This window comes from Mus caroli, unplaced genomic scaffold, assembly GCF_900094665.2.
Source record: "Mus caroli unplaced genomic scaffold, CAROLI_EIJ_v1.1 scaffold_10120_1, whole genome shotgun sequence".
NCBI classification, from domain to species: Eukaryota; Metazoa; Chordata; class Mammalia; order Rodentia; family Muridae; genus Mus; species Mus caroli.
This window is the reverse complement of record NW_018390603.1, coordinates 1-21988: the sequence shown is the minus strand read 5'-3', so window position 1 is coordinate 21988 and position 21988 is coordinate 1. Positions and strand designations below refer to the sequence as shown.

Here is a 21988-nt window from a genome sequence, read left to right as displayed (position 1 = left end):
AAAAAAAATCATCAGATCCTACTACAAAAGCCTATACTCTACAAAACTGGAAAACCTGGATGAAATGGACAATATTGTAGAGAGATGTCAGGTATCAAAGTTAAATCTAGATCAGATAAACAGTACCATAACCTTTAGAGAAATGGAAGCAGTAATTAAATGTCTCCCAAACAAACAAACGAACAAAAGAACCCAAACTTCAGCAAAGTGGTTGGATATATAATTAATTCAAACAAATCAGTACCCTTCCTCTACTCTAAGGATAAACACACTGAGAATGAAATTAGGGAAATGACACCTTTCAAAATAGTCACAAATAATGTAAAATATCTTGGTGTGACACTAACCAAGCAAATGAAAGATTTGTATGACAAGAAATTCAGGTCCCTAAAAAAAGAATTCAAAGAAGATTTCAGAAGATGTAAAAATCTCCAAAGCTTATAGATAGTAATGATTACTATAGTAAAATTGGCCATCTTGCCAAAAGCAATCTACAGATTCAATGCAATCCCCATCAATATTCCCACTCAATTCTTCATAGAGTTAGAAAAAGCAATTTGCAAATTCATTTGGAATAACCAAAAAATCCAATATAGCAAAAACGATTCTCAACAATAAAAGAATTTCTGGGGAAATCACCCTCCCTGACCTCAAGCTGTATTACAGAGAAATATTAATAAAAACTGCATGGTATTGGTACAGTGACAGGCAGGTAGATCAAAGGAATAGAACTGATGACCCAGAAATGAAAGCACACAACAACTATGGTCACTTGATTTTTGACAAAGGAGTTAAAAACATCTAGTGGAAAAAAAGATAGCATTTCAAAAAATGGTTCTGGCTCACTGGCAGTTAGCATGTAAAAGAATGCAAATTGATTGATTATTATGTCCTTGTAGAAAGCTCAAGTCCAAGTGGATCAAGGACTCTACTTAAAACCACATACACTGAAATTAATAAAGGAGAATGTGGGAAGAACCTTGAACACATGGGCACAGGGGAAATTTTCCTTAATAGAACACCAATGCCTTGTGCTCTAAGATCAAGAATCAGCAAATGGGACCTCATAAAATTGCAAAGCTTCTGTAAGAAAAAGGACATCTTCAATTGGACAAAACAACAACCAACAGAATCTGAAAATTTCTTTACCAATTCTACATCTGATAGAGGGCTAATATCCAATACATAAAAAAACTCAAGAAGTTAGACTCCAGAGAACCAAATGATTCTATTAAAAATGGGGTAAATAGCTAAACAATTCTCAACTGAGGAACATTGAATGACCAAGAAGCATCTAAAGAAATGTTCGATAAACCACCAACCAATGAGTGAGTACACATGTAGGAACCCATGACTCCAGCCTCATATGTAACAGAGAATGACATTGTTTGGTATCAATGCAAGAATAAGCCCTTGGTCCTGTGAAGGATTGATTCGCTTGTGTAGGGGATTGCCAGAGTGGTAAGTTGGGAGTGGGTGAGTTGGATAGGGAGCATCCACATAGAAGGAGGGTGGATGGGAGAGGGAGTTCTGGAGAGGAAACTGGAAAATGGGATAATATTTGAAATGTAAATACATAAAACATTCAATTAAAAAGAGGGAAAAAACAATAAAAGAATCTTTATCGGTATTAAAATCTTAGCAGTATATATCAAATATGTAAAATAATGTGATTAGTTATATTATTCTTATATTTATATATAATGTATTCTATCCATTTTAATTCTCATTTACTGCTTTTATAAGAGTATTTTATTTAAAAGGAATAGAAAAGAAATAACAGCCAAATAACAATAATTTAAAAGAATAAGATTTAGTATTGTTTTATAATGTACAAAATAAGTGAAAATATTAGAGCTTCAGTGTATCATGACTTTCGTATTCTTTCCAAATTTACATGAAATATTAACAAGTAGTTTTGTCATCCAAATTTTTAAATGGTATAGGACATTTTAACTGCATTTTGAACCTCAAGATTGTCGACTTCACTTGAAGAATCTGTTTCTATTTGTGGTTGACTCAGCACACCTTTAAGTTCTCTGGCTGGAATATAGTTATGCCCTTAGTACACACCATTAATCCCAAACAATGAAGGCAAAGTTTGTAGAATGAAGCATTCATGTTTGAACATGATATATAATTGAATGACAGACAAAATGACAAATTACAGAAAGATTAGAGAGGAAAGAACATGAGAACAGAGAGAAAAGAGATCTTCCTTAAGAGAACATGCAAAGAAAGAAAAGAAGAGAGGAGAGTTTTAACAGGAGAGTTTTGCAGACACAATTTACAGACAGTGAACAAACTAGACACAGGTTGTCTTAGTCAGGGTTTCTTTTCCTGCACAAACATCATGACTGAAAAGCAAGTTGGGGAGGAAAGGGTTTATTCAGCTTATGCATCCACATTGCTGTTGATCACCAAAGGAAATCAGGACTGAAACTAGGCAGGTCAGGAAGCAGGAGCTGATGCAGTGGTCATTGAGTGATGTTACTTCTGGCTTGCTTCCTCTAGCTTGCTCAGCTTGCTTTCTTATAGAACTCAAAACTAATAGCCCAGGGATGGCACCACCAATAAAATGCTCTCTCTTCTTGATAACTATTTGAGAAAATGGCTTACAGGTGGTTCTCATGGAGGCATGTTCTTAACTGAAGCTCTTTTCTCTGTAATAACTCCAGCCTTTCTTAAGTTGACAGACAAAACCAACCAGTACATAGCTGAACACAGAATGAGCCAGAGAAAGAGAAGAAGCTGGAAGATTAGAGCAAATTATGAAATTTAGTATAATGACAAGCAGAGTAATTCAGGGAAAGCTTATGGAGTGAGAAACCAGATTAAATCAGTCAGCTTGAGTTGAAGTTTTGAGACAGAACACCTCAGATGAATCAGCCAGCCAGAGATTAGAAAGAAATGGGAAGAGGAGAGCTGATCAAACAGCAAGTCTCAGAAGCTGAACACATTCTAGACCTAGTTAAGATTTTACAGAAGCTTTCAGGACAAGGCCTACGTTAGCAGAATGAGGCAGTAAGCCTCAGAGACAGCAATTACATTAGGGGAATAAAAGCTATTATTACATAAAATCCAAAATTTTAATAAAGAGAACTCTGAAAATATTGAAATTTACTTTGATATCAAGAAAGACAGTAATGTATTAACTACAATAATATAGGAGCAGGGGAAGGGAGGTTTTGGATGGGAAGCCAGGAAAGGGGATAGCATTTCAAATGTAAATAATGAAAATAGCTAATAATAAAAAAACAATAATATAGAAAATCACTTTAAATTTTAGTGAAGAGATGATTGTATACATTAATATTTACACAGAAACTCAATGTTGCATGAGGTTAAGTATGGATCAAAACATATATCTTTCTATTTCCCCTAGAGAGACATCTTGCAGTTAGAACAAATTAATCAGAGATATTAAATGACAATATTCTAGTGATGATATATCCCAGATAACTAAATATATAAAATGGAGAAATACAACAGCCAATGGCAGTATAGTTTCACTGGGGTAGGAAAGGGAGAATGATAGGTAAGTCAGGACCCAAGGCCAGTCATCGATTTCATTGAAAATGAATTTGCCTTAATCACTTCCAGTGCAAGGGGGAAAATGAGCCTGTTCAGAGTGAATGATGGGGAAACTGCATTCACCTTTGTTCTCGGTTTTAAACAAATTTGAATTTAAAGTAAATCTGTTGAATCTTTTACAATTGAGGCTATTAATAGTATCCATCTGTTTGCTATAAAGAAAAATGCCCCCTACAGTCTCATTAATTTAACATAGTCCATAGCTAGAGGTAGTGTTTGGGAAAGTTAGAGAATGTGTGGGGAGTGGAGTCTTGCTCAAGGAGGTACATCACTGGAGGCAGGCTATGAGAGTTCATAGCCTGCTCTCTTTTCTTCCTGCCTCCTGTTTGGAGTTGAAAATGTGATCTCTCAATTTACTTTTCCAGCCACACCTGCTGTGCCTCTGTCACCATTATGGACTCTTCCTCTGGAACCATAAAGCCAAAATAAACTCTTGATTCCATAAAAATAAATAAATAAATAAATAAATAAATAAATAAATAAATAAATAAAATGGAGAAATAGTAGAAACAAGAAAATACTCAAAAATTACTACAGATTATTGGTTATAACAAAGAGTAAATAAGATGTAGAATACTAAAAACCATAACTCAAACCAGTTTTATAATGTTAAAAACACAAAGCATCAATCCTTATATTGACTCAGAGCTATGTATAGAAGGGTATGCACATCTGAAGTAAAGGTTTCTGTATATATCATATGCAGACTCACATGGTGTTTCACTAAGACAGACTCATGTGTTATTTTGCTGAGGCAAGTCCATAGGAAGACATGTGATATTTGGAAACAGTATAAATAGGATTCAGTGGACAGTGACAGTGTGCTTGCATAGCTAGCCTTGCAGTGCTTTGTTGGTCTAGTGCTTTCAATGTGATGATCTTCACTTTTCTTGACCTAGGCATGAAAGAATACTCCAGGCAGTTGGATAGTTCTGGTCACTCTCACTGACTCTAAAATGCCTGGGGTGTTCTGCTGAATTGTGTCACCAGTGATAATTTGTGTTTTGTATCCTGACACTACTAAATGGGACTCTTGGTACTCTGAGACATGGAGATTAAAATCACCCCAAGAAACTACTTTTAAGCAGGCCCACAATTTACAATATTTTCCCATCTAACTTTGGATTGTAGGTTAGAAGGGAGGGTTTAAGCAAATGAAAGCCCTTACTAAAAGTAGGTTCAAAAAATCTAAGCCTATAGTCATCCAAAATATTAGGACTAAGACATATTCTATTAAAGTCACTAGATAAGAAAAACACAAGCATCATCTTGGTATCTGACCAAAGCAAGTAGCATAAAATGGAAAAAACAGGACTGGAGAGATGTCTCAGCATTGAGGAGCACTTGTTGCTTTTGTAGACAATCCTGGTTCAGTTTTGCACCAATATGGTGACTCACAGCTATCTGTAAGTCTAAATCCAGGGGAACTTATCCCCTCTTCTTAACTCAGATCATCAGGCATGAGCGATACATAGTCATACACTCAGGCTAAACACACATAGAATAAAATGAATTAATACTAAAATATTTTTAAATAAAATTGGAAATATTTCAACAATATTGTTAGGAAAGATAAAATATTTTCACATATTTAATATAGCAAAGAAATATGAATTTCAATACTAATTGTATTATTTCAAATTTATGCCATTATGTTCAACTTCACTTTCCACATGTGATGGCATATATACTAAAGAGCAAATTTTAAAAAGTTTTCATCAGGTTCTTCTTATGTTTTATTTATTATATTATTTTTATTACCATAATTTCCTCTTTATAATTTTGTTTTGTTATGACTGTCCTTTCATCCTTATATCTTAGAGAATCATGAAGAGTTCTAATTTTGTATAGTTTCATTAGCCTAAAAAGTAACAGGTTTATGTGATATTTTTCACTCATGCTTAGTTCTGGATGATTCTCCCATGTTCATTTTTCAGTTTATATTCCACACATTATTTCACTGTACCCCTCTTCAATATTTCTATTTCCTCTTCCATTTTAATATCAAATATAGTCTATTATGCAACACTTAAAGAATTTTTATCATTTCATATGTCCCTTTCTAATCTGGCCTCTATCCATAAATGGTCCCAATCCCACAAAATCCATGCAATAATGTAAGCCGGGGTGTGCATGACAGAGAACACGTGATTTACCTTTCAGAGCTAGTGTTATTTTCCTTAACATAGCATTTTACAGCTCCATTATTTCCCTATAAATTTGTTTCAATTTTTGTTATAACTTAATAAATTTCTCACTTGTATATAAATCACATTTTCATTACCTGTTGATGTATGGTGGATATCTAGGCTGACTATATTCACTTGCTGTTGGGAAAAGAACAATGATAAACATGAGTATGTAAGTATATATGTAGTAAATGTAGAATACTTTATGTCTATGCTTGCTACTTCTATAGTTGGGGCATGTGAGCCTAATGATTTAGTTTAGGCATTCTCAGGAAACTACCATTTGCCTAGCTTTGATTTTTAAAACTCTGAGACTATTTTACTATTATGTATTAAATCTCTTGTAAGCATTGAAGATTTGAGATTTTTTTTTATCAAAATAAAATCTGTACATATTTGTTATGCTGTAGGAATTCAGTGTCTGTATGTATCATGTAATAATAAATCCAAGGTTATAAGCTTTTACATCTTTTCAGATAGTAATTCTATATTATGAGAGATTTGGACTGATTTTGAGTAATGTTAAAAGATTGCAGTCATGCCTATACACATATAAAGATTATTGTGCAGTTGTGGCTACTTGCATTTGATACTATCAATATTAAAAAATAAAATAAAATAAACAGTAAAAAAGAGCCCAAAGCTTGTAATCCTGGTACTGGAGAGATAGAGTCATGAAGATCCTGTGTTTTCCAGAAAATCCAATCTTCTTGAATGAGAGAATTCCAGTTTCATCAAGAGATCTTCTTTGAAAATATAAGGTAGAGAAGTATTAAAAAGATACTTTACATTAATGTTTAATATCTATAAACATATGCATACAAATTTGTATAACTTATATAAACACATACAAAGACACATAATATATACATAGTATACAAACATAACACATACACATATAACATATACATGAACACATTATCACATATATACTCATACTTATCACAAACATAATATACATAGACATGCTTATACCACACACATACACACACATGCACACACACTCACACATACACAGAGCACAGCATAGCTTGTTTAACTAAGAGTTACCCACTCTTGCTGTATCCTAAGCAAAGCTAATTTCTTTACATTATCATTGGGTTCTTTGGAAAACTTCTCCTTAATGTATTTCTCCATCTTAACTGATTTCTTATCTATTCTGCTCTTCTTGAAGATCTTACCTGTCTCAATACACTCAGGAAACTATCCTGAAATTATCTTTCTTGCTTAGAAATAGCTTTGTTGACCTAATATGTTTCTTTACCACATTTTATTCGACAAATATTGTTTGCATTTTGTCTAGGCTCTGCTCCACAGTTACCTGGCAACAGTCAGGTGAGCCTAACTCACAATAAAAGTGGCTTTCTGCCCCTCTGGTTGGCACCAGTTCCAGGTAACCGTGGGCGGGAACTCAGCTGACACAGTCCCACAATCCCCAGTGGACTCTCCACACCGCAGGCCCCCTAGCATGCCCAGGATCTTAGGATCACTGGTGAGTGGAACACAACATCTGTTCAAAACCAATTGTGATGAGTCTGTGACAGCAGAGGCAAGGACACAAGAGCCCTGACTGACCAGTGGCTCAGGTCCCTTCTGATCAGTGTTGGTATACCTTGGTTTTAAATACACCAAACAGCCCCGTGGTCCCCAGAGGAGACATCAATTCCAGGCGCTGTAAGATGCCCAGGACCTCAGGATTCCAGGATATCATGATGCCAGGAGCTTGGTCACAACAGGATCTCAGGGTCTCAAAGCAAGCTTGACTACCAAGAACTCTGACACATCCAGAATGTCAGATTCACAGGAGCCCGGAATCAAAGGATCACAGAGAAAGCTGGAGTCTGAGGAGTCCTGAATCAACCAGGATTATCGGACGGATGGCTCCAATCAGAGATATTGAGGGAAGCAAGCACTTGAGATAATCAGATGGCAGGAGGAAATTGTAGGAACAGAAGCAACAGAAACCAAGGTTACACAGAATCATCAGAACCAAGGTATCCCACCATAGTAAGTCCTGGATACACAATCACACCAGAAAGGCAGGATATGAATCTAAAGACATTTCTCATGATGAGGATGATGGAGGACTTTAAGAAGGAAACAAATAACTCCCTTAAAGAAATACAGGAGAACACAGGTAAACAGCGAGAAGGCTTAAAGAGGAAACACAAAAATCCCTTAAAGAGTTACAGGAAAACACTATCAAACAGGTGAAAGAATTGAACAAAACCATCCAGGAGCTAAAAAAAAAAATGGAAATAGAAACAATAAAAAAAATCACAAAGGGAGACAACTCTGGAGATAGAAATCCTAGGAAAGAAATCAGGAACCATAGATGTGAGCATCAGCAACAGAATACAAGAGATGAAAGAGAGAATCTCAGGTGCAGATGATTCCATAGAAAATATGGACACAACAATCAAAGAAAATGCAAAATGCAAAAGATCCTAACTCAAAACATCCAGGAAATCCAGGACACGATGAGAAGACCAAACCTAGGGATAATAGATATAGATGAGAATGGAGGATTTCAATTTAAAGGGTCAGTAAATATCTTCAACAAAATTATAGAAGAAAACTTCCCTAACCTAAAGAGAGATGCCCATGAACATACAAGAAGCCTACAGAACATCAAATAGACTGGACCAGAAAAGAAATTCCTCCTGACACATAATAATCAGAACACCATACACACTAAATAAGTATAGAATATGAAAAGCAGTAAGGGAAAAAGGTCAAGTAACATATAAAGGCAGACATATTAGAATTACACCAGATTTCTCATCACAGACTATGAAAGCCAGAAGATCCTGGACAGATTTTATACAGACCCTAAGAGAACACATATGCCAGCCGAGGCTACTATACCCAGCAAAATTCCTGACCAAAGGAGAACAGGGACAAAAATGGAGCAGACTGAAGGAAGGGCCATCTAGGGACTGGTCCATCTGGGTATCCATACTGTCTGCAGTCACCAAACCTGACACTGTGGCTTTTGGCAAGAGGAGCTTGCTGACAGGAACTGTCATGGATGTTCCTTGTTCTGTTCTGCCAGCAACTGATCAATTCAGATGTGGATGTATGGAGACAACCATCAGGCTGAGCTTAAAGACCCTAATGGTGGAGCTGAAAGAAGGACTGGAAGAGAGGATGGGGATTGCAACCCCATAGGAAGAACAGTATCAGCTGGCCGGACCACCCAATGCTAGACCACCAACCATGGAGTGTGCAGAGAGATATCCACTGCTCCAGATACATATGTAGCAGAGGATGGCTGTCTTAGTCAAGGTTTCTATTCCTGCACAAACATCATGACCAAGAAGCAAGTTGGGGAAGAAAGGGTTTAATTGGCTTACACTTCCATACTGCTGTTTATCACCAAGGAAGTTGGGACTGGAACTCAAACAGGTCAGGAAGCAGGAGCTGATGCAGAGGTCATGGAGGGATGTTCTTTACTGGCTTGCTTCCCCTGGCTTGCTCAGCCTGGTACCTTATAGAACCAAGACTACCAGCCCAGATATTGACCCACCCACATGGGACCTTTCCCCCTTGATCACTAATTGAGAAAATACCTTACAATTGGATCTCATGGAGGCATTTCCCCAACTGAATCTCCTTTTTCTGTGATAACTCCAGCTGTGTCAAGTTGACACAAAACTAGCCAGTACAATTGACCCCTTGTCAACGTGACACACAAACACATCACTAGTAAACCTCAACACTTACATTCTTATTCATCCCTAAGGTATAAATAAATTTAAACGTCCCACAGTCTTTACATATTCTTAAAATTTCACTCTCTTTAAAATATCCTTCTCGTAAGATCCAAAGTCTTTTTACAATTAAAAGTCTCTTAACTGTGGTCTCCACTAAAATAGTTTCTTCCTTCAAGAGGGAAAATATCAGGGCACAGTCACAATCAAAAGCAAAAATCAATCTCCAATGTCTGGGATCCAACTCACAATCTTCTGGGCTCCTCCAAGGGCTTGGGTCACTTCTCCAGCCATGCCCTTTGTAGCACACTCATTATCGTCTAGGCTCCAGATGCCTGTCCTCCACTGCTGCTGCTGCTCTTGGTGGTCATCTCATGGTACTGGCATCTCCAAAACACTGCATGACCCCTTCAGTCCTGGGCAATAAATTGCAACTGAGGCTACACCTTCACCAATGGCCTTCCATGGCCTCTCACAGTGCCGAGCCTCAGCTGTTCTACGTGACCCCTTCATGCCTTCAAAACCAATACCACCTGGGTGACCCTTACATATTACCAAGGCCCACAGCATCAGGAGTACAACCTTGGCTGTCTCTGGAACACAGCCTCTTTGTGCTTTCAGAAAACACTTCCCAGAAGTTGTCACCTCAACGATGCTGGTCTCTTCTTAATCACCTCTAATTTCTTAGCTCCAGCTAACNAGCATCAATAGTCCCAGTAATGCAAAGTTTTTGCTTTAGTAGTTCTGGTATCTTGTTAATCACAGCTGATTCTTCAGCCCCAGCTAACCAGAACTACAGAATCTTCACAATCAAAACAGCAATGGCCCTGAAAAGAGTCTTTAATTTTCCCTCTGAAATTTCACAAGTCAGACCTCCATTTTCTACACTGTTCTCAATATTATCTTCCAAGCTCTTACACAACATCTGTCAAAGCTCTTAAAAACAAATGGATCTTCAAGCACAAAGTTCCAAAGTCCTTCCACAGTCCTCCCCAAAACATGTTCAGGTTGTCACAGGAATACCCCACTCCTGGTACCAATTTGTCTTAGTCANGGTTTCTATTCCTGCACAAACATCATGACCAAGAAGCAAGTTGGGGAACAAAGGGTTTAATTGGCTTACACTTCCATACTGCTGTTTATCACCAAAGGAAGTCAGGACTGGAACTCAAACAGGTCAGGAAGCAGGAACTGATGCAGAGGTCATGGAGGGATGTTCTTTACTGGCTTGCTTCCCCTGGCTTGCTCAGCCTGCTCTCTTATAGAACCAAAACTACCAGCCCAGAGATTGTCCCAACCACAAGTGGCCTTTCCCCCTTGATCACTAATTGAGAAAACACCTTACAATTGGATCTCATGGAGGCATTTCCCCAACTGAAGCTCCTTTCTCTGTGATAACTCCAGCTGTGTCAAGTTGACACAAAACTAGCCAATACAATGGCCTTATCTGACATTAATAGGAGGGGAGGTCCTTGATCCTGTGGGTGTTTGATGCTCCAGCTTAGGAAGGATTATGGAGCAGTGGGTGGGTGACAGGGCTGCACCCTCATAGAGGCAAAGAGGAGGGAGGAGATGGCAGATATGCTATTTGGGGATTGTTACATGCCACATTTGTCTACCCACTTATATGTTCACAAGTTGTTTATTATAAGTTATGCAGTAAATATAGATGTGTATACACTTTTAGAGTCCTTTGTTTCACATGTATAAGTACATGTATAAGGAGAATATCTGGATTATAGCTCATATATTAATTCTGTTTGCATACTTTATAAATAATTTTAAATGGTTTATTTTATTCTATGCATATGAGTATATATAATAAATATATATATGAATATGGGTCCTGTGTAGGAGTCACAAATGCTCTTAACCACTGAGACATCTCTCCACACACCTATTGAAGATTTTTAAAGCATCAATATCTGTTTCCACAGCAGTTAGAAGAATGTACATTCTCACCAGTAGCATTAAGTATGCCTACCTCTGCAATCTGAATTTGTGGTTTGTTGTATATGCTAGATATAATATACTATCTGACCTCAAATTATACTATACAGTCTTAGTAACAAAAACAACTTTGTTTCATTTTTAATAATGGCTAAAAATAGTCTATTGTATAAATAAATTACTTTTTCAATATCTATTCATCAGATGATAGAAATCAAGGTTATTTCTGACTATTTCCTGGCTATTGTGGGATTGGGGGGCAATGAACATGTGCAAATAAGTATCTCTATAGTAAGATGCAGATTCATTGTGATATACACTGAAAAGTGAGTAATATGGTATATCAAATTTCAGCTTTGTGAGTAATTGCCACTCTGATTTATACACTTTACTAGTTTGCATTTTTATCACCAGTAATTAATCATTGCCCTTCCCCACAGCTGTATTAGTATTTATTATTTCTTTCTTTAGTCATTCTGACTGGTATGTGATCTCAAAGGTGTTTTAATTTACATTTGCTCAATGGTTAAAGATTTTAAGAATTTTCTTATGTGTTTATGAGCCATTTGTATTTTTTACAATGAATGATATTGATAAAACATTTTAAGAAATGAGTATGAATTTAGCTAAAGATTAAAAATATCAAGTAACACTTTACTCTAGGAGAAAAGAAAACAGGACTTTGTTCACGAAAATCTACATTAGGAAAGTAGTGAAAAAATGAATAGGGCAAAGGCAAAACAATAGACAAGAGATGAGATGATAAATAAAATGAAGGGAAAGTAATGGCCTAAAACCAAGTGAAGAGATCATGTAAGATTAGTTTCAAGGCCAAATTATATAAAACAGATATTATTTGAAGAATGAACACATAAATTTTACCTGGTAGAACAATGCTTGTGCTTTCCCTTTGGCCTGTTAGCAGGTTCCAAAGGTAAAAAGTGAGATTCTTGAAGTAGTTGTCTATAAAGAGCAGGGTTATTTTCATATTGAACAGTTTATCTCAGTCCTATGAATGGGATTTTGGTGCAGCTGGAATGACCTATCCTCTGCTGTCTCTCCATTCTAAGTGAGGCTGTGGGAACCAACTTGCAAAGTGACACTCCATGATTACACATTTGGAAGTAGGAAAATTAACAAGAATTTGAACCCAGGAGTTCCCCCCTCATTTTAAACATAGAGAAAACAGTATTGCACAGTGGATGGAAAGAAGAAAGAGAAAAAAGAATACAAAAACAAAACCACTCTTCCTCCATGTTAATCCCAGTTTCTGCAGATATAAAGATAGTCAAAGTTCTATGGGGCTCCAAATGACACAATAAATCTATTAAGAGAGAAAGCACCAGTTAGGAAGATGGGGAAACAAAAATAAAATTAGCAATGTTTTCTAAATAATTCTGGTGTGGATAGGCTTCTTTATCTCATTTAGTTTTCCTTTCAATAAATATTTGCTCTTTATAATTCTAAACTACTGAGGAAATGCTTTAGATTATAAAAATCAACAGAACCATATAAGATTCAATTCCTTGAAGAATTTATGAGTAGACATCTTCTTACATGTAACTCAGTGAATGGATTTAGAAATTACTCTCAGAAGAATCTATGGTTACCTGTGACTTCAACTTATGTAATGTCCTATGCATATAACTTGCAATTTTTGAATATGAAGTGATATTGCCCATCATCATCAAGATTGACATTAAAGATCATTAGGGTCACTTTCCTTCTCCAATTGCATGTTTCAAGAGTTTGCTTCTCTCCACATATTTGGAGAGAATTTCTCCAAACGTGTCTTTGCCATCATCATATAGACAAGTAGGCTGTGAATAGTGGGACCTGAAACAACGAATCTCCATGTGTTGGTCATTTTGTGGTGGAGACAATTGACAGCTGAGTACTGTATGAACTGGAGCAAAGACTGATTCCTCTAATTCAATCACTGAGAATCCTTCTGGGAAGAGAAATAAGAACCAAAACATGAAACCTTTAATCAAGGAAGGTTTACATCGTCTTCTAAATCGTCTAAATCGTCTCTCCCCCAAAACACAGAAATACATTTTTTACTATGGGTAGACTTTTTTCAGCATACCTGAAAAAAGTTCTAATTTTACATATGACTTCAATGATGGCTCATCAAACTGTTCCCCTTAAGATATTTGAATGATTTCCATTGATTCTAAATGGCTTGTTAAGATAATTTCTATCACTTGAGTAGTTGACACTTCTTTCACTTTATTTCATTCTTTCTCTGAGTGATTCTAAGATGTATTATTTCTTAAGTGAAATGATACTTTGTATATGATTTAATGCTTAAGCTCAAAAGATTTTTCATGAAAAATTCTTACACGTTGTTATTTTAAAATTTTTTATCCATTGCATATTTAAATTTGTCCTTAAGACCTTCTATTGAGCCAGATGTGGTGGTGCACATATTTAATACGAGGCTGGGATTAAATATGCCTCTGGTAGGTAGAGGGAGTTAGATATCCGCAAGTTTTAGGGCAACTTCTACAAAGTGAGTTACAAGACAATTAGGAATGTATCACACAGAAATATTGTCTTAAAAAACAAAACCCTACAACATCTGCTATTTTCCTAAGGTAGTATAATGTCTAACTTCATTCTTAGGTGTACTCTCATATCAACAGATAGATGTAGCTCTCACCTATTATCAACAATTATTTTTTGAAGAATGTGGAAACCACTACATAAACTCTGAATTCATCAAAATGCAGAGAAGCAGAAAATAACTAATTATGCACGGCTCTGATTATTACTTCTACAAAATAATTCCTATACTCATGATATAAGGAACATCACACAGTATAGGTGTAACCTCATCTTTTATGGGATGATTTGTTGGGTACTTTTACCTACCACTCTTCCTACTCTTATTCCATCCCAAACCCTCCCAATCCTCAATACGAGGTAGGAGAGAAAGAAAGCTAGTGGGGAAAGGGGGTATAAACCTCTTTAAACTACTTCTTGCTGATTGGGGTGTCAAGTTCCTTGGTGGCAAGTACAATTTTTATCATCAGAATATTCAAACCAGGAATTAGCAATATAGAAAAACAGATATTCAACAATCTAGGAAACTAGAAACTTAGCAATCCAACAATCCAGAAAACCAGCAACAAAAAAAAAATAGGAGCAGGAACAACCAGCATCAGGGGCAGCACCAGACAGAGCAATAACCACTACAGACCATTTCATGGATCTCACATTTATACCTTCTCTGGAGTGTAGAAAGAATGTGTTGTATTTTATGGAAGAATAACCTAACAATAAAATGGTTGTTGACCTATTAGCTTTGGCAGAAAATAAGGAGGTAGAAGTTTTGGTACACAGAAAGATGATTCTGGGGGAGAAACAGATGCAGGAGAGAATTTACACCAGAGAGAGGAAGACAGGTGGTCACATGGAACTGAAGACCAGGTAAACAGCTACATGCCAAACTACTGATTAAAACAAAGAATTATTAAGGTATGATCTAGTAGGATAACATATAAAGCTTTGGCTTAGGAATTTGCAAATGTGCAAAATTTTTCAGAGTCATAATTTGGGGAACAAAATGTACAAATAGAAAAACCCAAGATTACAAATGGAAAAAGGCCTTGACAGCACAAGAGTCCTCAGAATTCCAAACATAAACTATCTGCAGATGGCAAAAGTCACAACCCTCCTAGAGCATGAGACAAATCATATTTAGTTGTGGTGGAACATCTGAAACATCCCTATATCCCACACTTGGTATTAAAAACATATTCACATAAAATCACTGGGATTTTAAAGAAACCATACTTCTCACTACATAAGTGTGGTAAAATTGTAGGAGCCACAGAACAAGGATGACAGCTATGAGATGATGTTTTCCATATGACAGTTTAATTGCACCCACAAAACATCAACAATATAGTCACTAAAATAAGACTGGAATAATGGCAACACTAGTTAACATGGTAATGTGAAAGGGGGAAATTGCACAAGGTTCCACCTTTAGATGAAGTTCTACAAGCAATTAATTGTTCCTGACAGAAGAATCAATTTTCTCCATGACCCAACCCACTCATAGGTTACTCATTCCTAAATGGTCAGTCTTAAGCAACTATACATATGCACAACACAAAAAGGACTTAGTAGGGTATGTGTATGTGTGCATGTGTGTGTGTGTGTGTGTGTGTGTGTGTGTGTGTGTGTGTGTGTGTGTGTGTGTGTGTGTTTGTAATATAGAATAGACAATGGATTTGAGAAAGATAGGAGACATGGGAGGAGCTGGACATTGAAAGGATAAAGACAATGGTAGAAATCATCGAAATATAATATGTATATACAAAACATTAGGTTAAAATTTTTGTTTCCTTTATTTGTTTTTTATTATGGAACTGTATTTATTTATTTATTTAAGTATTTTAGTTTTATTAGCAAAACAGAACATATTGAAACTTATTCATCCAAATGTTCTCATGCTTAGATGATTTTTGTTTTGTTTCGTTTTGCCTTTGGATATAAATAAAATACAGCAGATGATCACTTGGATACTAGAATCAAAATATTCAAATAAAATTCTAGACTTTCTTATATTTGACCAGTACTTGCCTTAACACATATTTGAGTTTACAAATTAATTCTAAAGGAATGAAGAAAAAAAAAACCTTCTTTCAAAGGTGGACTGGAAAATTTAAACCACATGATAACCCCACAAATAAATGGATCCATGTGAAGTAAACCTTTATCCTAAAGTTGAAAACACACACACACACACACACACATCTTTGAAATTCCTAGAGATAAATTTCTACTTAAAAATATCACCAAGGATTGTGGCACACAACTTGACCCAGGGCAGAGGCTATGCTTCAGAACCCCTCCTATACCCAAACCAGCTTGTTACCCAGGTTCTTTGACACAACCAGACTCAACGGTGAGATACTTCCCCATCCCAATATGTGGCCTAACTGAGACCCCACAGGGCACAGTGGAGGCAACCCCTATTTGCCCTGCCCTCTAGAGACATATCTTCTTTTCAACCCAGAGTAGGGCAGGCACTCTACAACCCCTCCCACAACCCAAAGGCATTTTGATTCCCAGTAGCTCTGTCACAACCAGGTTCACAAGCTTACAGGAGGGACAGGATTCAGTCAGAGACAGCAAGGCCACTTAACACCTGAAATAATCAAATGGCAAGAGGCAAGTGCAAGGACATATACAACAAAAACTAAAGTACTAGACACTATTTGAACCCAGATCTCCCACCACAGGAAGTTCTGGATATTCTAACACATCTGAAAACCAGGATGCTTATCAAAATTCCATTCGCATGAAGATGATAACCTTAAAGAGAATATAAAATACTTCCTTAAAGTAATACCTGGAGAAATACAGGAGAAAACCAGTAAACAGGTAGAAGCCCTTGAAGAGGAAACACATAAACAGGAAAATACAATCAAACTGGTGAAGGAATTTAACAAAAACATCCTGGATCTAAAAATGGAAATAGAAACATTAAAGAAAACAAAAAAGGAGACAACCCTTGAGATGGAAAACCTAACAAAGAGATTATGAGTCACAGATGCAAGAATCACCAAGAGAATACAAGAGATAGAAGAGAGAATTTCAGGCATAGACAATACCATAGAAATTATGGAACAACTGCCAAAGAAAATATAAAGGGAAAAATCTCCTAACCCAAAACATCCAGGCAAATCAGGAGAAAATGAAAAGATAAAACCTAAGAATGATAGGAATAGAAGAGAGAGAAGATTCCCAATGCAATGGGCAAGAAAAGATCATCAAAACCACAGAAGAAAACTTCCCTAACATAAAGAAAAAGATGTTCATAAACATACAAGATGCATACAGAAAAGCAAATAGATTGGAAAAGAACAGATATTCTACCTGCCATATGATAATCAAAACAATAAATGCACAGAACAAATAAATAACATTAAATGTAGTATGGAAAAATGTCAAGTAACATATAAAGCAGACCTATCAGAAGTATACTAGACTTCTCAATAGAGAATCTAAAAGCCAGAATATTTTGGACAGATGCCATAAAGACAATAAGTGGACATAAATGCCAGCCAAGGTTACTATAAAGTGCAAATTGCTCAATCATCATTGATGGAAAAACCAAGATATTCCATAACAAAACCAAATTTAAAAGATATCTTTCCACTAACCCAGCCCTACAGATAATAGAAAGAAAACTAGGAAGGAAACTACTCCTATGAGAACCCACAAAATTTATCATCTCACAACAATCCCAAAAGAAGAGAAACACATGAACATAATTCCACCTCTAACAAGAAAATTAACAGGAAGCCACAATTATTGGTCCCTAATATCTTTCAACATCAATGAACTCAATTCGACAATAAAACAAAACAAAACAACAACAAAAATAACAAGAACAACAACAACAACAAATAATAAAATAAAATAAAATAAAATAAAATAAAATAAAATATAGATTAGGAGGCAGGATACATAATCAGGACACAGCATTTTTTTTTTGCATACAGAAAAAACTCATCAGTGACAAAGAAAGACAGACATTACTTCAGATTAAATGCCTAGGAAAAAATTCCAAGCAAATGGGCCCAAAAAACAAGCTGAAGTATCCATTTTAATATCGAATAAAATTGACATAAAACCAAAAGTTATCAAAAGAGATGGATAAAGGCACTTCATACTCATCAAAGGAAAAATCCAACTGTATGAACCCTCACTTCTGAATACATATACCCCAAATGCGAGGGCACACACATTTGTAAAAGAAATAATACTGAAGCTCAAAACTCACATTGATCCTCTCACAATAATAGTGGGAGACTTCAACACTCAACTCTGTCCAATGGAGAGAGCATGAGAACAAAAACTAAACCGAGACAAAGTGAAACTAACAGAAGTAATGAACCAAATGGTTTTAACAGATATCTACAGAACATTTCACCCTAAAACAAAACAAAACAACAACAACAAAAACCCAAAAACAATAAAAAACCTTTCTTCTCAGTACCTCATGGAATCTTCTCCAATATTGACCATATAATCAGACACAAAACAAGATAGAGAAACAAGAAGACAGAATTAATCTTATGTATTCTATCAGATCACCACATATTATGACTGGTCTTCAACAACAATTAAAAACAACAGAAAGTCCACATACTAATGAAAACTAAATAACTATGTACTATATACTCAATGATAACTTGATCAGAGAAGAAAACAAAGGAAAAATTAAAGACTTTTTAGAATTTAACAAATATGAAAGCATATACTAACCAAACTTATGGAACACAATGAAAGCTGAGCTTAGAGGAAAATGCATAGCACTGAATATCTTCATAGAGAAATTGGAGAGAGCATACACCAGCAACTTAATGGCACATCCAAAAGTTCTAGAATATAAAGTCACAACCACACAACAAAGGAATAGATAGAAGGAAATAATGAAAATCAGAGCTCTAATAAATCAATTAGAAACAGAAATAAACAGAAAATCATCAAAACTAGGTGCTAGATTTTGAGAAAACCAAAAAGCTAGAAAAAACACTAGCTAACCTAACTAAAGGACAAAAATACAGTATCCAAATTAACAGAATCAAAAATAAAAAGGGAGACATACCAACAAAAAATAAGGATTTTTTTTTAAATCATCACATTCTACTACAAAAAAACATACTCAACAAAACTGGAAAATCTAGATAAAATAGATGATTGTCCAGACAGATATAAGGTACCAAAATTCAATTAGGTCCAGATAGACTATCTAAACAGTCCCATAGCCCCAAAGGAAATAGAAGCAGTTACTAAATTTGCCAAATCAATAAAAGGCTAGGAACAGAGTGACTTGATATAGAATTATATCAGACCATCAAAGAAAACCTAACACCAATACTTCCCAAACTATTCCACAAAACAGAAGAAGAAAAATACTATCTGATTCATTGTATGAAGCCATGGTTACTCTGATACCTAATCCACACAAAGACCCAAAAACGAAATAGAACTTCAGAAATTTTTCCCTAATGAATATCAATGCAAAACTACTCAATAAAATTATCACAGGCAGAATCCAAGAACAAAGAAAAATGGTCATATAACACAATCAAGTTGGCTTCATCCCAGTGATGTAGGCATGGTTCAATATATAGAAATCTATCAATGTTATCCACTACAAAAACAAACCCAAAAGAAAAAAAAAAAACATGATCATTTCATTAGATGCTGAAATATCATTTGACAAAATTCAACATCCCTTCATGTTAAAGGTCTTGGTAAGATCAGAAATTCAAGGCCAATATCTAAGCAAAGTAAAAGCAATATACAGCAAACCAGTAGCCAAAATCAAACTAAATGAAGAGAAACTCAAACCAGGGGAGCATTGTCATAGTAACATGGAAAGGGGAACTGGGAAAGTGGGTTTGCAGATGGGAAACTGGGAAGGGGAATAACATTTGAAATATAAATAAATAAAATAACCAATAAATAAAATTGAAAAGAAAATGAAATACAGGAGAAAATAGATAAATAGATAGAAGCCCTTAAGGAGGAAACACATAAACCCCTTATATAAATACAGGAAAACACAACCAAACAAGTGAAGGAATTGAACGAAACCATCCAGAATCTAAAAATGGAAATAGAAACAATAAAGAAACCACAAATGAAGACAACTGTCTAGATGGAAAACCTATGAAAGAGATCAGGAGTCATAGATGGAAGCATCACCCACAGAATAGACGAAATAGAAGAGAGAATCTCAGGTGCAGAAGATACCACTGAAAACATTGACAAAATAGTCAAAGAAATGCAAAATGCAAAATTCTTCTACCCCAAAATATCCAGGAGATCCAGGACACAATGAAAAGACTAAACCTAAGGGTAATAGGTGTAGAAGAGAGGAAGGATTCCCAGCTCATTCAGTAAACATCTTCAAAACAGTTATTGAAGAAACCTCCCTTAACCTAGAAAAGAGATAAACATAAACATATAAGAAGCCTATAAATGCCAAATAGATTGGACCATAAAAGAATTTTCTCCTATCATATAATTATAAGACCAAAAATGCACATAGTAATAATTTTTAAAAATCAGTAAGGGGAAAAGATCAAGTAATATATAAAGGCAGACCTATCAGAATAACTCCAAAATTTTCAACAGAGACTCTAAAAGCCATATTATTTGGGGCAGTTGCCATACAGACCCAAAGAGAACAAAAATGCCAGCTCAGGCAATTATGCCCAGCAAAACTCTCAATTGCCTTAGATGGAGAATCCAAGATATTTCATGACAAAAGGAAATCTCTTAAAGGATGTTGTTGTATGCCAGCCCGTGGCCTATATGAACCAGGTATTTCTGGAAGGCAGGCTAGGGCTGAAAGAGACTTAGAATGCGAGAAAAGATAATGAAGCCAAGACAATATTTTCTGATCAAGGACTGCGAGTTTACTAAGAGAATGTGCTTATAAAGGGGGAAGCCCCCCCCACCATTCCATTCTTGGTGTCTGGAGCCATCCCATAGGTGACATGCAGGATAGGATGTGTCTCTGGAATGTCTCAAGGGTCTCTCAGAAGGTAGCAGAGTCTCAGAGAAGAGCAGAGGTAGTTGACATAACAATATAGCCATCAATGTCAGAAGGCTACACCCCAGGTAATCTCATATTCAGTGGCAGCAAGGTCTAAATCAGCTTGCTTCAAGGTTGGGGGAGGTTACAGAATGTCTTTTAACAATAACAACACTACGAAGAATAACGGGGAAATTTCAACTCAAGGAGGGAAACTACACCCCCCCCAAAAAAGGAAGAAATGAACCTCCTCACAACAAACCCAGGGAAGACAGCCATACAAACATAATTCCATCTCTAAAATCAAAATAACAGGAAACAATAATCATTGGTCATTAAAAGCTCTTAACTTCAATGGTCTCAATTCTCCAATAAAAACATATAAACTAAAAGACTGGATGCTCTGAGGCAGTGCCATTTTCGGCTCCAGACAACAGGCCACCTTCCTGATCAGAACACAGGTGTCCACCCAGCCTGAGAGGCTTCTGCCGCAGGTTCCATGGGCGCCACCTTGGTTCTGGGACTCAGCGGAAAGTAGTCTACACAGGTGAGAGTGTGGACTACTGAAACAACTGCTTCTGTGACAGGCCAAAGCAACACAGCTTCTGGGAAGATCCTGTTTTGGGCCTTCATCTATGGCCAGGAGGAGGTCCAAACACCAGAAAACTGTGCACCTTCCCTGAAAGAGGAGACCTTGCCTGCAGAGACTGCTCTGACCACAGAAACTCAGAGGAGAGAGCTAGTATCCCAGGTCTGCTCATAGAGGGTAACAAAATCACCAGAGGAATAATCTCTAAACAGAGACAACTATAACAACTAACTCCAGAGATTACCAGATGGCGAAAGGTAAACCTAAGAATCTTACTAACAGAAACTAGGACCACTCACCATCATCAGAACCCAGCACTCCCACTTCCCCTAGTCCAGCACACCCCAACACACCTGAAAAGCTAGACCTGGATTTAAAA

The 21988-nt window shown here is 36.2% G+C and overlaps 1 pseudogene; it reads right to left on the bottom strand.

Annotated features, from left to right (window-relative positions):
• Nucleotides 1–12328: 12328 nt before the first annotated feature.
• Nucleotides 12329–13503, bottom strand: LOC110288727 (annotated as a pseudogene).
• Nucleotides 13504–21988: the final 8485 nt, after the last annotated feature.